The sequence below is a fragment of the Balaenoptera borealis genome (genome assembly GCF_965194805.1).
Source record: "Balaenoptera borealis genome assembly, chromosome: 7".
NCBI lineage: Eukaryota > Metazoa > Chordata > Mammalia > Artiodactyla > Balaenopteridae > Balaenoptera > Balaenoptera borealis.
The window spans coordinates 57,331,112-57,349,344 of record NC_138864.1 but is presented as its reverse complement, the minus strand read 5'-3'; the positions used below and the strand labels follow the sequence as shown (position 1 = coordinate 57,349,344).

At 36.0% G+C, this 18,233-nt stretch overlaps 1 long non-coding RNA gene across 1 annotated transcript in view; it reads left to right on the top strand.

Annotated features, from left to right (window-relative positions):
• Nucleotides 1-18,233, top strand: part of LOC309631796 — an 80,465-nt gene that overhangs the window by 20,383 nt on the left and 41,849 nt on the right. Inside the window, exon 2 of the long non-coding RNA XR_014246553.1 lies at nt 126-18,233. This exon is cut by the window's right edge and continues 41,849 nt beyond it. This is a non-coding gene — a long non-coding RNA (uncharacterized lncRNA). The remainder of the gene's footprint in view (nt 1-125) is intronic.

The following is an 18,233-nucleotide window of genomic DNA, read 5'->3' as shown; positions in this document are numbered from 1 at the left end:
CTTGCCGCAACTGGAGAAAGCCCTCGCACAGAAACAAGGACCCAACACAGCCAAAAAATAAACAAATAAATAAATAAAAATGAAAATTAAAAAAAAATAAAAATAAAAAAAAAATAAAAGGAGAGGTTTGGAAGAGGCACCATACCTTCAACACTGGAAGTCTTGGTAGCTCTTTCAGGAACGAGACAAGATATGAGAAGTGGGAAGTGGCAGTCACTTGACTTGGAAAATTGCCATTAGATTTCTATCTATTTGATGGACAAACACTGTCAAGGTGTGCCAGACACTCCAGAGTCAGAAGATACAGCTGTTCACTTTTTATTTTCAGTCAAAGCTAATTATTTGAGTCAATGAGAGTTGAGGGACTTTGATAGTTGGTAGAGGAATGTTATATGGATTTACCAATGTGAGGTTTATTCACTTACCTTTAATTTATTGTTTAGTGTTAGGTAATTAAATTCTAAGAGCCTCTGAGTGTGGAGAAATGGAGGTATGCAGCGTCTGTAAACTGTAAGGGTTATGCATTGTTGTTGCATTTCGTAGGTTTAGTTTTATTTTAAATGTGGCAGAATAACTCCCTATGTATTTATTTTCCTAAGGCGAGCCTTTTTGTAAAGCAGAGCCCCCTTTTCTAACGCCAGTGATGCTGGATTCCAATATTATGGCTTTTTTAGGTTCTTGAAATGACTCTCTAATCTATCACTTTAAATAACTCTAAAGTCTAAAATGACTATCTAAATAACATATTCATGATCCCAGGCAATGGTTCAATAGTGACGAAAAAAATAACAGAGGTCCCAAACCAGTGGCTCTGTGGACCATTTCTTTGGCACATACAGTGTTATAAAGATTCAAATCAGTTGTAACTGATTTAAGATTTCACTGAAAATCCAATTCTCAACTTCTTTTGAAGGATCAAAGAACTTTAAAGGCTCAGTTTGAGTGCATTCCTCAGTGGCAGCAAGGATTCCCCAGCCTTCACTGTAGTCTCCCTGATCCAGTTTACTTTATTCACATCTGCTTTACTCATTCATATTGCCTATCCTGTGATGGCATTTGAATCTGAGACATCTGACTTACACTTATCTTCATGATACTCACCAATGGAATATTTTTAAGAAGTTGAATCAACTAATCAACTCAGATGAATGACTAGTTTGAATAATAAGAATTTTGCTTTTGTTTCATTCTTTCTCTAACTCTCTCTCTCTTTTTTTTTTTTTTTTGGTAGTAGTTAATGCATACTGGTGATCAACTGTGTCCTTACTCTTCAATTAGCTTGTGGGATGGTTAAAATAGCCTAATTATTATCTAGAGATTAATCTTTAATTAGATACCTTTTTAAAAAAGATATAACCTTTCGTACAATCTTAAAAGGCTATGTCCTTTAATAAAAAAGAAAAAGGTTCTAATTAGAGACATTGTCCTGCTATTCTTAAGTAATAATCATTTAGGAACAGTTCACGGGCTAGAGGATTATATAAATTTTCCAAAAATTATAAATACTGATGATAAAAATTTAGTGCAGAAAGAAAAAATTTAAATAGTTCAACTGGAAAAAAAGAAAAGCTATATCAAGCAAATCATTCACAAGTTAAAAACATAGAAGATACTTTAGAAAAGGATTTGCAATTACTTCCTTTTACAAATATGCTATTTTTCTGAGTTCTCACTTTTAAAAAATAGGCATAGTGCTTTAAAATTTGTAAGACATATCCAAATATATATCATCATTTTATTTTTAAAGCAACCTTGTGTAAAAAGGCCAAGAAATTCTTGTTTCCATTTTAGAGGTGCAAACACTGAGTTGCACATATGTTTGAATCACTTGCTGGAGATCGCACAGCTAGTTAGCAGTGGAACCAAGCCGTAGAACTCTTTTTTCTGACTTTCAGTCTTGAGCTCTTTCTACTGCATTACCCAGGCCCTCAATTTGCAGTAGAAGCTTTTCCACAGTAACACAGAAATAAAATCTAGTCCCAAAGGTGCTACAATGCTAAAATATGAGATGTGATTTAAATTAATTGTCACATTCTGTGGTAAAGAAATGAAAATATTATTCAAGTTTAACCTTTGAGACAAATTCAAATAAACTCAGCCAAATGCTTGGAGAAAATTCCACAAAACTGCTCTGGAGAAGGTGAATCAAATTTAGCCAAAACCATCAGCAATGTCCTACTACTGTTTAAAGTAGAAGCCATACCACTGTGGTAGTGCTTTGTATGCCATTTCTCAGAATATATTCTTGTTATCACCCTGACATGCAGTGCTGGTTTGTGGAGAAATTGTTAGGTTCTTTCTAGATATTTCCACTTTTTAATTGCTTGAGCAAATGGGTAAAAAACAAGTGTTGCGGCAGTCAGACTAACAGACTCCTTGGATTTCCTGATTCTCATGTCTTTTATGGATTGATTGGTGTAAATGAGCAGTGAACACAAAAATGTATTGCAATTATTCTGACTTTTAAGATCTGAAGACCTATGTTGTCTAGTGTAGTGGGGTAAGAGTTTATTCTCAAAATCAGACATTTCTAGGGTAAAAATCCTGCTTTCCATTTTCCAGCAATGTAGATAAATTGCTTAATCTCTTTAAGCCTCATTGATTCATTTATTTATTTCAAAATATTTATTGACTCCATAACATATGCCATGAAATATGTTAGAGGCTAAAGATATAGCAGTAAACAAGACAAAAATTCCTGTCTTCATGGGGCTTCCATTTTAATGACTCAATATCACTGAATATTAAATGAGGATAATTACATTTCTCCATTGGATAATTCCTGGGATCTTATAAAATTAGCTCTGGCCTAGAAGTACACTTGTGCACATTAGATGCTCTAATCTCTGCCTTAAGCAGGCTGAAGAATGGGTTTAATGAGTATAAATTTCAATTCCAATATACCCTCCTGTATAATTAAGCCATGATCTTTCCTGGAAATGAAAAACCCAAATCAGTGGGAAAAACCCAAATAGGACCCAGCAAAAGGAACTATCTCATAAATAAAAAATGTTAATTCAGCGTCTCTCTCTCCTTTTTTAACCTTTTTATTTTGAAATTATTTTAGACCTTAGAAAAGTTTAAAAAATAGTGTAGAGAGTTTAGTATACCCTTCACCCAGATTCCATAATGTTAATATCTTGAATAACTGTAATATAATTAACAAAACCAAGAAATTAACACTGGTAATGTACATTAATAAAACTACAGACTATAGTATAGACCAGTTTTTGGTGTGGGTTTTTTTTTTTTTTTTCAACTAATATCCTTCTCTTGTTCCGGGATCCAATCCAAAATACCACATTGTATTTAGTTGCCATGTTTCCTAAGTCTGTCAGTTCATCAGTCTTTCCTTGTCTCTCATGCCCTTGGCATATTTGAAGAATACTTGTCAGGTGGAATGTCCCTCAGTTTGGTTTTGTTTGATGTTTTTTCTCATAATTAGATTGAGGCAAGAATAGCACAGAAGTGGTGCAATCTAAGTGTACCATGTGAGGGGCACAATATGTTGACATGTCTTACTTCTGGTAATGTTAACCTTGATCACTTGGTTAAGGGGGTGTCTGCCAGGTTTTGTCTTTGTAATTAATAATATCTTGGTGGAGATACTTTGAGACTATGCAAAAACCTTCTTTCTCCCCAAGTTTTACCCGCTAATTTTACCATCCATTGGTAGATTTTGCTCGCAGTAATTATTATAGTGTTCCAATGGTGATTATTTTATCTGCTTCATCTCTTGTATGTTTATTATTGCTATTCTTCTGTAAGGAACAGCTGCCTCTTCTCTTTCATTTGTTTAGTTGTTCAATTTTTATAAACCTACGGATTTTTGTTTTATGCTGTGGTTATAATCCAATAATATTTTTTTTACTCAAATTGTTCCACTTTTGACCATTAGGAACCTTTTTGGCTTAAATCCTGTGCCCTTTTGACATGTGCCCAACTAGATCTGAATACTTCCTTACTTTCTGGCTCAATATGCCTCTGTTTACTTATAAGGGGAGGCTGCTGTCAGATACTTTGAGAGTATAGCTTTTATATCTTTTTTTAAATGCTAAAACCAGGAAAATATTAGCCTCCAAGATTTTGTTCAGGAAAGATTGACGTCAATGGGTGTCTTTGTTCCACATTGTACCAAGCACTTCACTGTTCTTAAACTGAACTAGTCATATTAAAGAATCTGAGTTTTCCTATATTCCCCACTTTACATAAAGGTGATTGTTTAAGTACACCAATGTACTTAAATATTGATTTAAATAATTCCTGAACTACATTCTCCTCCCTAACTTAGTAAGAGTATCACATCACCCAGTGTGCAGTGATGTGTATTTCGGTTATAAAATGAATGAGGAGAATTGTATGCACTTGATGTTACTCACCAGTACTCCTTAGTCCTGCTGGATCAGGGAGTGTTGGGTCAAGCCAAACAAAATGCTATTTCCAGAAATCTGTTAAGCGGACTTGTTGGCTCTGTTATATATTTTAAGAGAATGGGAAAAACACACCCACTCTGTAGAAAAGAGGCTTTAAAGTAATTTGCCTGTAGTCTCGACCTTCTTCTAGAACAGAGGTCAGCAAACTAGGGCCCATGGACCAAATCGAGTCAGTTGCCTAGTTTCTTACAGCCCACGAGCTATTTGTTACATTCTCAAATGGCTGGATTTTATAGTTATGTGAGTCCCTACATAACATCCTCAATTTTTTCTCTGGGCTCTCGAAGCCTACTATATATACCCTTTTAAGAAAATCTTTCCTCTTTTCTAGAAGTCAACTCTTCCTTACTTTGCACGTGCCATTCTCTCTGCCTACAACACTTTTCTCTAGTTTGCCCACTTGACTGATACCTACTTATCCTTTAAATCTCAACTCCAGGATTCCCTGTTTTGCACTCTTTCCCTGACCTATCACAGAGTCAGATATCTGTCTTCTAACTACTTATACTGGGAACCTGTAGTATTATGGAACATCTCTTCTGTGATTCAGGGGTGTGCTGGAGCCAGCTGGTAAGAACCAGTTGTATGCATCTCTTCCCAGTTCTATATTCAGTGATATCACGCTGGTATCTTGAAATTGATCATGGTGGGAGTATTTACACCATGGAAATCGGCAAACTCCACAAACTGGTGATTGCCTCTTCCCCCTGCCCCCTAGAGAGCAGGACGTTTAACTTTACTAGCACACCACTGATTATCACAATGGTTTTGCTTGCTTGGTTTTTTTTTTTGTTTGTTTGTTTGTTTTTTCCCTGACTCTGTCACCAGGGTCAGAGCTGCTAAAAGATTGAGTTTGGATTTTATTCATCTTTGTATCCTATAGTGCCTTATGTATAGTAAGCAAAGAATGCTTTCTGAATTAATGAGAAACTGAATGAGTGTTGTGTCCATGGAAAAATAAAAACCTTTTCTGTAATCATTTCTGAATCCAAGGAATAATAACTTAAGTTAGTGGCCTGAAACTAATGTAAATCAGAGATGTTTGCTTAAAGTAACCATATTTCAGATCCTCAATAAAAAATGAAGAATGAGAAGAAAGTGAGTAATATAAAGAGATTGAATAATAAGATAATAGAATTTGCCAGCTGAAGGCATTCCTAAAAATTATAAATTCCAGAATGCTGGTGGCATCCTGGAATAAGTCTTCCAGCCTTTTGATTCATGTCCCAGCCTATTTATGCTACACTGGAAGCCAACAATTAGACCACATTTGTCAAAGGGGACCTCCATCTCCTGTGCCTATATTTTCTCCTTTCCTATGTTGACCTCCTCCACCTAATCTCTCCTTCCTTTCTTGAATTTTGGCTGGGGAAGAGGGCTGTTGTAATATAAAAACTAGGAAACTAGATCCTATTGGTAGAAAACGGAAGATGAGTGGAGAAAGGAAGTAAGGAAAATATGTCTTGGTCAGAATTAAACATGGCAGGAATATAATAACCTAAGTTTACATTCTGGGACCTTATAACTTCAAAAATCTCACTTTTTCTGAGCAGTGTGATTTGACCAGTGAGGACTTGGTACAAAAATAACACACACATACCAAGATGCCTCCTATATTTCTCAGGGTGCTAGCTTCCTTTAGTTTATCTCTATGGCTTCTAATTATGAAAAATGAATATTTTTCAAAGGACAGAATGATTCCCTACATATCCTAGTCAACCCCTTTCTGGGACTTCTGGGACCCAGGTGACTCTTGAGTTCTCTGACTGTGAATGTAAGCTTAATTCTCTAATTTCTTCTTCCTATTTCTCTCAAATTAAACTAAGAAAACATTTCATAGGTGTAATATAGTGCATGCACTTTAAAGTAGACAAAGCAAGGCATATGGTATATACCCTAAGTCAGAAAAGTCTCAATTATCTTTGGTCACAGAGGAGAACCTAAAGGGAAGAGGCTGTATTCCTACAAAGTAAAGATTCTTGCAGAGGCAATGGAAGAAATGAAACTGGAAATCATTCTTTCTCTGTCTAAACTCAATATCTGAATCTTTCAAGAATGTTTCTCAATGGTTTTAATATATAGTTCTTTCTCACCCTATTTTGACAGAATTTGAAGTTCTTGTTTTGTGAAAATAATACATCAAATATATATATATTTTGATGACACACAGTTTGTTCCCCAGAAAGGCATTCTCTCGTTCTCCCCACCAGAGATGCAAAAAATCAGTTGGTCTGTGGTGAGTAATCATTTTTCATTGCCCCATTGCATTCAGAATAATAATGCTGAATATATAGACTATCTTTTTGTTTGCATGACTTACTCAACATTACAGAAAGCAGCTGGAATATGAATTGTTCGGGGTTAAACTACATTGCTTTCCAGTTTTAAATACTGAATCTTTTTCGCAGTCCCAATACCCATAAGTGCTACTAAAACTATTTCACACGTGCAGTCCCCAGATCTTCAGGCAGTTCAATAGTCCATGCTGTCTCAGAGCAAAAGACAGACAGTCCAAGTGATGGTGTTGCCAAAGCAAGAGGGTTGTATTTGGCTCCTGACTTGAAGGACAATCTAGCTACTGTGAAAATCCTGGGAATTTGACTTCTGTTATAATTGGATCAGATCTTTCCAGCAGCTCCTTCAAGGGGATATTAGTTTCATATGGAACCTGCAGTTCTTCCAATTTGAGCCTTTGATCGTACAAATAAATGTTGAAATGCTGATGCTGTCATGCTAATAGAATTGGTGACTGGATTTGTATTCAGCTGTGTGAAAGACACAAGGAAGTGGGCCATTCACTTAGGAGGCACGGTGCTGGTCTAAAGATGATGAAAAGATTGTCTAAGTTTAAGATTTCCAGGAGAGAGAGATTGGTTCAAGATGGCGGAGTAGAAAGACATGCGCTCACTCCCTCTTGTGAGAGCACTGGAATCACCACTAACTGCTGAGCAATCATTGACAGGAAGACACTGGAACTCACCAAAAAAAGATACCCCACATCCAAAGACAAAGGAGAAGCCGCAGTGAGATGGTAAGAGGGGCACAATCACAATAAAATCAAATCCCATAACCACTGGGTGGGTGACTCACAAACTGGAAAACAATTGTACCACAGAAGTCCACCCACTGGAGGGAAGGTCCTGAGCCCCACGTCAGGCTTCCCAATCTGGGGTCTGGCAACAAGAGGAGTCATTCCCAGAGAATCAGACTTTGAAGGCTAGCGGGATTTGATTGCAGGACTTCAACAGGTCTAGAGGAAACAGAGACTCCACTCTTGGAGGGCACACACAAAGTAGTGTGTGCACCAGGATCCAGGGGGAAGTGACCCCATAGGAGACTGAACCAGACCTACCTGCTAGTGTTGGAGGGTCTCCTGCAGAGGCAGGGGGCATCTGTGGCTCACCGTGAGGACAAGGACACTGGCAGCAGAAGTTCTGGGAAGTACTCCTTGGTGTGAGCCCTCCTGGAGTCCTCCATTAGCCCCACCAAAGGGCCTGTAGGATCCACTGCTGGGTTGCCTCAGGCCAAACAACCAACAGGGAGGGAACTCAGCCCCACCCATCAGCAGACAAGTGGATTAAAGTTTTACTGAGCTCTGCCCACCAGAGCAACACCCAGCTCTACCCACCACCAGTCCCTCCCATCAGGAAGCTTGCACAAGCCTCTTAGATAGCCTCATCCACCAGAGGGTAGAAAGCAGAAGCAAGAAGAACTACAATCCTGCAGCCTGTGGAACAAAAACCACACTCACAGAAAGACAGACAAGATGAAAAGGCAGAGGGCTATGTACCAGATGAAGGAACAAGATAAAACCCCAGAAAAACAACTAAATGAAGTGGAGATAGGCAACCTTCCAGAAAAAGAATTCAGAATAATGATAGTGAAGAAGATCCAGGACCTCGGAAAAAGAATGGAGGCAAAGATCGAGAAGATGCAAGAACTGTTTAAAAAAGACCTGGAAGAATTAAAGAACAAACAAACAGAGATGAACAATACAATAACTGAAATGAAAAATACCCTAGAAGGAATCAATAGCAGAATAACTGAGGCAGAAGAATGGATAAGTGACCTGGAAGACAGAATGGTGGAATTCACTGCCACAGAACAGAATACAGAAAAAAGAATGAAAAGAAATGAAGACAGCCTAAGAGACCTCTGGGACAACATTAAACGCACCAACATTTGCATTATAGGGGTCCCAGAAGGAGAAGAGAGAAAGAAAGGACCCGAGAAAATATTTGAAGAGATTATAGTTGAAAACTTCCCTAACATGGGAAAGGAAATAGCCACCCAAGTCCAGGAAGCGCAGAGAGTCCCAGGCAGGATAAACCCAAGGAGAAACACGCTGAGACACATAGTAATCAAATTGACAGAAGTTAAAGACAAAGAAAAATTATTAAAAGCAACAAGTTAATGTTTTTCACCAGATTTGGGGGCCATTCCTTTTTCCACATAGTTTTTATTCCCCTTTCTCTCTCAGCCTCTCTTCCTGTAAACCAATTACACATGTTTTAGAAAGACTGATATTGTCCCACAGATCTCTGAAGCATTACTCATTTTTTAAACCTTTTTCTGTCCTATTGCATTGAATAATGTCTGTTAGTCTACTTTCAGATTCACTGATTCTTCCTTCTGATATTTCAGATCTATTGAGCCCATTGAATGAATTTTCCATTAATTTATTGTACTTTTCAGCTCTAAATTTTCCATTGGGCTGTTTTTAATACTTTCCATTTCTTAATGAAGATTCTCTATTTGTTGACTCATTGTTCCTTTAATACTTTGGATATATGTTCTTAATTCTATGAACATATTTATAATTCCTTTTTTGAAGTTTTTTTGTCTACTAAATCCAATATTGTGCCCACTCAAAGTCAACTTCTATTGATGGCTTTTTATTTTTTCTCCAAGTGTAAGTCACACCATACTGTTATTTACATGTCTGGTAATTTTGCTTGCAAATTGGCATGATAAATAATACGTGGTAGTTACTGGATTCTGTTTTATTTTTCTGATGGTTATTGGGCTTTTATAAATAATAAATAGATTTCATTTTTAAGTACTGTTTTGGATTTACAGAAAAATTGAGTGGATAGTACAGAGAATTCCATACACCCAACCCCAATTCCTCAAAACAATCCCCACTCACAGTTTCCCTGATTATCAACAGCTTGCATTAGTGTGGTCCATTGGTTATAATTAAGAGCAAATACTGACATATTATTATTAGCTAAAATCCATAGTTTACTTTAAGATCTCTCTTTGTATTGTTAAGTTCTGTGGAGTTTGACAAATTCATAATAACGTATATTTGCCATTAGAGTTTTATACAGGTTAATTTAACCACTCTAAAAATCACTTGTGCTTTACCTGTTCATCCCTATCCTCCCTCCCTGTGGACTGTTGACTGCCACTGATTTAAAAAAATCTGTAAAACTGGTCATGTTTTTTAAAAAAGACAGTAAAAACTGTCTATATAACTTAGTCTCTTCCAAAATATCATTTCATTGAAATCATACAGTATGTGGCATTTTTAGATTGGCTTCTTTCACTCAGCAGTATGCATTTGAAATTACTATGTATCTTTTCATTGCTTGATAGCTCACTTCTTTTTATTGCTAAGCAATATTCTATTTATGAATGCACTACAGTCTGTTTACCCATTCACCTATAGTAGAACATCTTGGTTGCTTTCAGTTTTGGGTAACTATGAATAAAATTGCTATAAACATTCATGTACAGGTGTTTGTGTGGACATAAATTTTCAACTCAACTGGCTAAATATGTAAGAGCACAATTGTTGGATCATATGGAAAGACTATGTTTAGCTTTGTAAGAAACTGCCAAAGTGTCTTCCAAAGTAGTTGTACCATTTTGCATTCCCACCAGCAATGAATGAGTGCTCCTGTTGCTCAGCGTCCTCACTAGCATTTGGTATTATAAGTGTTTTGGATTTTTACCATCCCAATAGATGTGTAGTAGTATCTCATTGTTATTTAAATTTGTAGGTTTTTAATGACATGTGCTGTGGAACATCTTTTCATACACTTATATGCCTTCTTTGCTGAAGTGTCTTTGATATTTTGCCCACTTTTAACTGGGTTGGTTGTTTATATATCGTTGGGTTTTAAGAGTTCTTTATATTTTGGACACAAGTCCTGTATCTAACATATATTTTGCAAATGATTTCTCTCAGTCTGTGACTCGTCTCTTCACTTAACAGCGAGCAAAAGTTTTTAACTTTAAGAAAATCAAGTTATAAAAATTTTCTTCCATAGATTGTGCTTTTTGTGTTCTATCTAAAACTCATCACCAAACCCATGGTCACCTAGATTTTTGTCTTGTCTTATCTTCCAGAAGTTTTATACTTTGCATTTTATATTTCAGTTTAAGATCCATTTGAGTCAATTTTTTCAAAACATGTATGTTTCTAGATTTTTTTATATGGATGTCCAACGGTTCCAGCACCATTTGTTGAAAAGACTGTCTTTTCTTGGAATTGCCTTTGCTCTTTTGTCAAAGATTAGCTGACTATATTTGTATGTGTCTATTTCTGTGCTTTCTACCCTTCCCATTGATCTATTTGTCTAGTCTTTCCTAAATATGACATTGTCTTGTCTTCTGTAGCTTTATAATAGTATTGATTGATTGATTGGTATTTTTATTGAACTATAGTTGATTTACAATATTGTGTTAGTTTCAGGTGTACAGCAAAGTGATTCAGTTATATATATACACACACACACACACACACACACATACATACATACACACACACACAGTATGTATATATGTATATGTATGTGTGTATCTTTTTAGATTCTTTTCCCTTATAGGTTATTTCAAAATACTAAGCATAGTCCCCTGTGCTATACACTATAGGTCCTTGCTGGTTATCTTTTTTTTTTTTTTTTTTTCACACACACACACTGTATTTTATTTTTACAAGAGATAAATAGACTGACACCAAGCATTGTACATGGATGACCACAACAAAAGCAACAATGATTGCAATTACCAAACATGAAACACACTCATACTATGTCATAATATTGACATTCAGTCCAGTAATCCTCCACTGTAACAGCTCCTTTACTTTGCAGTGAAAATTGATTTGTATATTCTTTGCCTCTGAGTCCTTGTGGGATTTTTTTTTTTTTAATTCAGACAAAAAGTCACAAAAATTATACTCATCCTCATCAGTTCACTCAGTTCCATGTAATTAATTTTTTTTATATTGATCTTTTGTTAGCAGTTTTATGAGTTCATCAGTTTTTCACTAGAGTTCTGAAGATGCTTATTCATTCAGTTCAGCAGTACAGTCAGTTACCTGAAACCTGTACTTGTCAGAGTCTTTTCCTTGAATTTCTTGAAGATGAAACCCTTTTATAGGAACATATTTGCAAAAGCCTCAGAGTACACCCAGAACTGTCTGTAAATGACAAAAGACTTAAAAATGACCACAGTTAAAGATTTGATGAAAGTTCATAATAATGCAGTTGACAAGAAAATTAGTTATTTCTGAGATATACATTTTAAAGTAATAACTAGGATTATGACTTACAACATTATACCAGAACATATAAGATTTTTAGAAATTTCATGTAATGTCTGAAACATTTATATTAACATATTTCCATACAAATAACCCAATGAAAGTTTAGTATTAGTTGTTTGTTTTTTTATACTGCAGGTTCTTATTAGTCATCAATTTTATACACATCAGTGTATACATGTCAATCCCAATCGCCCAATTCAGCACACCACCATCCCCACCCCACTGCAGTTTTCCCCCCCTTGGTGTCCATATGTCCGTTCTCTACATCTGTGTCTCAACTTCTGCCCTGCAAACCGGCTCATATGTACCATTTTTCTAGGTTCCACATACATGCATTAATATACGATATTTGTTTTTCTCTTTCTGACGTACTTCACTCTGTATGACAGTCTCTAGATCCATCCACGTCTCAACAAATGACTCAATTTCGTTCCTTTTTATGGCTGAGTAATATTCCATTGTATATATGTACCACATCTTCTTTATCCATTCGTCTGTTGATGGGCATTTAGGTTGCTTTCATGACCTGGCTATTGTAAATAGTGCTGCAGTGAACATTCAGGTGCATGTGTCTTTTTGAATTACGGTTTTCTCTGGGTATATGCCCAGTAGTGGGATTGCTGGGTCATATGGTAATTCTATTTTTAGTTTTTTAAGGAACCTCCATACTGTTCTCCATAGTGGCTGTATCAATTTACATTCCCACCAACAGTACAAGAGGGTTCCCTTTTCTCCACACCCTCTCCAGCATTTGTTGTTTGTAGATTTTCTGATGATGCCCATTCTAACTGGTGTGAGGTGATACCTCATTGTAGTTTTGATTTGCATTTCTCTAATAATTAGTGATGTTGAGCATCTTTTCATGTGCTTCGTGGCCGTCTGTATGTCTTCTTTGGAGAAATGTCTATTTAGGTCTTCTGCCCATTTTTGGATTGGGGTGTTTGTTTCTTTAATATTGAGCTAAATGAGCTGTTTATATATTTTGGAGATTAATCCTTTGTCCGTTGATTCGTTTGCAAATATTTTCTCCCATTCTGAGGGTTGTCTTTTCGTCTTGTTTATGGTTTCCTTTGCTGTGCAAAAGCTTTGAAGTTTCATTAGGTCCCATTTGTTTATTTTTGTTTTTTATTTCCATTACTCTAGGAGGTGGATCAAAAAAGATCTTGCTGTGATTTATGTCAAAGAGTGTTCTTCCTATGTTTTCCTCTAAGAGTTTTATAGTGTCCGGTCTTACATTTAGGTCTCTAATCCATTTTGAGTTTATTTTTGTGTATGGTGTTAGGGAGTATTCTAATTTCATTCTTTTACATGTAGCTGTCCAGTTTTCCCAGCACCACTTATTGAAGAGACTGTCTTTTCTCCATTGTATATCTTTGCCTCCTTTGTCATAGGTTAGTTGACCATAGGTGCGTGGGTTAATCTCTGGGCTTTCTATCTTGTTCCATTGATCTATGTTTCTGTTTTTGTGCCAGTACCATATTGTCTTAATTACTGTAGCTTTGTAGTATAGTCTGAAGTCAGGGAGTCTGATTCCTCCAGCTCCATTTTTTTCCCTCAAGACTGCTTTGGCTATTCAGGGTCTTTTGTGTCTCCATACAAATTTTAAGATGATTTGTTCTAGCTCCGTAAAAAATGCCATTGGTAATTTGATAGGGATTGCATTGAATCTGTAGATTGCTTTGGGTAGTATAGTCATTTTCACAATGTTGATTCTTCCAATCCAAGAACATGGTATATCTCTCCATCTGTTGGTATCATCTTTAATTTCTTTCATCAGTGTCTTATAGTCTTCTGCATACAGGTCTTTTGTCTCCCTAGGTAGGTTTATTCCTAGGTATTTTATTCTTTTTGTTGCAATGGTAAATGGGCGTGTTTCCATAATTTCTCTTTCAGATTTTTCATCATTAGTGTATAGGAATGCAAGAGATTTCTGTGCAATAATTTTGTATCCTGCAACTTTACCATATTCATTAATTAGCTCTAGCAGTTTTCTGGTGTGGTTATCTATTTTATATACAGTAGTGTGTTTATGTTAATCCCAAACTCCTAATTTATCTCTCCCCACTTTCCTATTTGGTAACCATAAGTTTATTTTCTGTCTGTGGGTCTATTTCTGTTTTGTATATAAATTCATTTGTATCATTTTTTTAGATTCCACATATAAGCGGTATTACATGAAATTTGTCTTTGTCTGGCTTACTTAGGGTGATAATATCTAGGTCCATCCATGTTGCTGCAAATGGCATATTTCATTCTTTTTATGGCTGAGTAATATTCCATTGTATATATGTGCCACATCTTCTTTATCCATTCCTCTGTTGGTGGACATTTAGGTTGCTTCCATGTGTTGGCCGTTATAAATAGTGCTGCAGTGAACATGGGGGTTTATGTATCTTTTTGAATATGGTTTTCTCTGGATATATGCCCAGGGGTGGGATTGCAGGATCATATGGTAGCTCTGTTTTGGGTTTTTTATATAATAGTTCTTGAAGTGGGTAGTGTCAGTCCTCTGACTTTGTTCTGCAATATTGTGTTAGCTATTCTGGGTCTGCTGCCTTTCCATATAAACTTTAAAATGAGTTTGTTGATAACCACAAAGTAACTGGTTGGGATTTTGATTGGGATTGCATTGAATCTATAGGTCAATCTGGGAAGAATTGGCGTCTTAACAGTGAGTCTATTCATAAATACATTAAGTCCCCTACGTACGAACCTTCAAGTTGTGAACTCTCAAAGATGCGAACATGCGTTCACATGTTGAATCACCTAAGTTAGTTCATGTGTCTGGCGTGCATTGTCACGTGTGTGCATTCTCTACAAGTGGTTGTGCTTTTGTGTACTTTACTGTACAGTACTGTATAGAGTACAGTAGAGCAGTATCTTTATTTCAAGCCCCGAATATCTGGAAGCAAATGTAAAAGCAGCAGTGATGTAGCTGGTACTACTATACTTTTCAAGGTTCTGTACTCTAAGATTTAAAATGTTTTCTTTATTTTTTGTGTTTGTTTTTTATGTATTATTTGTGTGAAAACTATTATACATCTATTACAGTATAGTACTGTGTAGCCAATTGTGTTAGTTGGGTACGTAGGCTAACTTTGTTGGACTTATGAACAAACTGGACTTACGAACGCGCTCTCGGAATGGAACTCGTTCATATGTAGGGGACTCACTGTATAGAATATTTCTCCATTTATTTAGATTTTCTTTGATTTATTTCATCAGGTTTTCTAGTTTTTCTCATATAGATCCTGTATATAAGTTTTTAGATACATACATAAGTTCTTTTGGTGCTAATGTAAATGGAATTGTGTTTTTATTTCAAATTCTAGTTGTTCATTGCCCATACTAGGGGAGCGCAGTTTTGTTTATTAACCTTTTATCCCTGCTCTTGAATGAGTCCACCAGTTTTTCCAGTAAAACTGATGATTTTTGTTGTCAACCTTGAACTGAATCAACCATCACTCATCACTCAAAGCTGCAAATATTACCACTTGAGCTGGAGTATTGGAGTGGGGTGAGATTGGAAGCATACCCAGGCAAAAGGCCAGATAATTGCCATTGGTTTTCCCCAGTGTAGTAGCAGTTTTTCAAGAGTATACACATCTCATTTTGTTGTATGTCTTTGGTCACTTTGAAATATCCTGAGATACTTGAAATAATTTTTTTTCTTTTGCTATTTTATCCAATTTTATACTTGCTTTCTGTGATGGAGAATGCTTGATCTCCACACACAGATATTATTGAAAGTCCACAACCTGAATTTAATTATTTAAACCCAAATATCCCTCTTCCTTAAATATGCTTGATGCCCAAGAATGGTGTTAGTTGACTGCTTCCAAAATAAAGAACCAGTCTAATACCTCCATATTAAGCAAAAATATTTAAAGAAAATATGTTTCTTATCATACTTATACTCCATGATATTTCTTGCGTGAACAGAGGAGAACTCATGGCATTACAGACTTGGAACCAGATAAGATGTCGGGAAATTTGACACAAACCTAATCTATTCCATAGAATTACCAATTATATGATGGTAATCTTTTCCTTGATTTAATTAATTAGTACTAATGATCCTAGGAGAGAAGTGAACTAGTATCTAGATCTTCATAATCTACTTCTGGTAAAGTTTTAATGATTATGGGATATGTGTCTTTATCCAAACGTACCCATCATGCTTTCTATCTAGTCCTGAGGAAGTTACAAGACCTGTTTGCTCTCTGTCTGATGAATATAACTCATTAGATTTAGCTGTGTCACTTAGGTAACCGACTTAGGGAAAGGCCTCATACAATGAAATGTTGAAGCCTGATTCTTCAACAAAATATAAAGCCTAATTCTTTCTGCCAAACAAACCCTGAAACTAGGAAAGCCTAATTTCCCATAGCATTTTCTTGGAAGCAGAGGATAAGGAGTTCTGATTAAATCCACATTTGATACAGCTGTCTAGAAGTAGCATGTAAATCCTACAGAGCTGCCAAGGCAACACATGCTGTCCTCATACATTTCTTTTTTTTTTCCCTTTATGATATACTTTATTTATTTTTCTCACACATTTCAATTAATCACTAAATTAAGTTTACATATGAGAATGAAAGGACTAAATAATATTAGCAAAGAACCATTCACAAATTCAAAAATTATGTTCTATTTATACTTGATGACAATTTATTTCTGTAGGAAGTTCCTATTAAGTCCACTCATCACAAAGAGTAAATGAAAATGAGCTTGAACTTTGCCAGTATATTTGATTTTACAGTTGCCTTCCATAATAATATCTAGGCTCACCAATTTAGACACAGATATTACCAGAAACTTTATAAATATGCTTATTTGTATGCACATTTGTCAAAGCTAATCTTTGGTAATAGGCTCACATGCATTAATGATTATCAAATGAATGTGTTGTTGATATTTTGGTTCTCCTCACTTCCCTGTTATAGCTCATCATTATAGACCCTCATTGGAAAATTTCCTCAGCTCACTGCCTTTTTCTCCCTCTGTCACACTTGACTATTCACAATCCAGTCCTAGATGAGCCCAAACATCCATATTCTGCTTTACTGAATGTGCATAGCTGGACAGTAATGGAAATGATCACACATGGGCAAGTTGGTATCACTTATCGATGCACAACCACAACCTCAAATGGGTACACAATCACAATGTTTTAGAGCAAGCTCACTCTCTTACTATCCTACCGTGTATATATAGCACCTTTCCTTTAATTCTCCAGCTCCTGTGTTTCTCATATATAACTGGTATCTTTTCCCCATATTGATGATCTTTCCTCAAAAATCATGTCCACTGAGAGCATCTTGAGGGAACTCCTTCTTACCAGTTTAACAGGCTAAACGATTTGGGGTCAACCTTGGCTCCCCTCATTCTTTCACACTCCACCTTTGCTCCATCAGCAAGTCCTCTTTATATTCAAGAGTTTCAGAATCTAATCACTTCTCACCTCTTCCACTGCTGCCAGTGTGATCTGACCTACAATCTTGATTATTGCAATACCCTCCTAACACGTCACCAACCTTTGCTGAATTGTCTTGGTTCTAATTGCCATCACTTAAAATAATGCCTGCCACTTAGTAGTTACTTAATAAATATTTGATAAATTAGGAAAGTTTGATTGAATGAATGAATTAGCATTCAAACGTAGTTTAAAATTCTTACTAAAAATAAACTCACTCTTTTCAACAAATGGTGCTAGGACTTAATATTGTTAAGATGACAGTATTACCCAAAGCGATCTATGGATTCAATGCAGTCTGTATCAAAATCCCAATGACATTTTTGGCAAAAATAGAAAACCCCATCCTAAAATTCCTATGGAATCTCAAGGGACCCCCAAATAATCAAAACAATTTTGTTCTGAAAAAGAATAAAGTTGGAAAAGTAAACTCAAAATAAAAATAACTCATAAGCCCTCTTATTCCATACCCTCTTCCAGTTAATGTTCTGTTTTTTACCAGTACTACTTTCCCCAATTCTCGTACCCACCAAATGCGCTTTTTTTAAATCACAAAAGTGTTGCCTACCCCTATAGTGTCTACCTTCTCACTTGACACTTGTCCATCATCTTCCTCTGGATTCTGCATTCATATCCCCCACTACTCCATGTTCAAATTCTAAGAGACACAACCTTAACTTAAATGATCTCTTGGTGGGATTTTACAATCTTATTTTCTTTGTCAACAGGTCTCCATATTTTCCTCATACCACTCTGTGTTCTCATT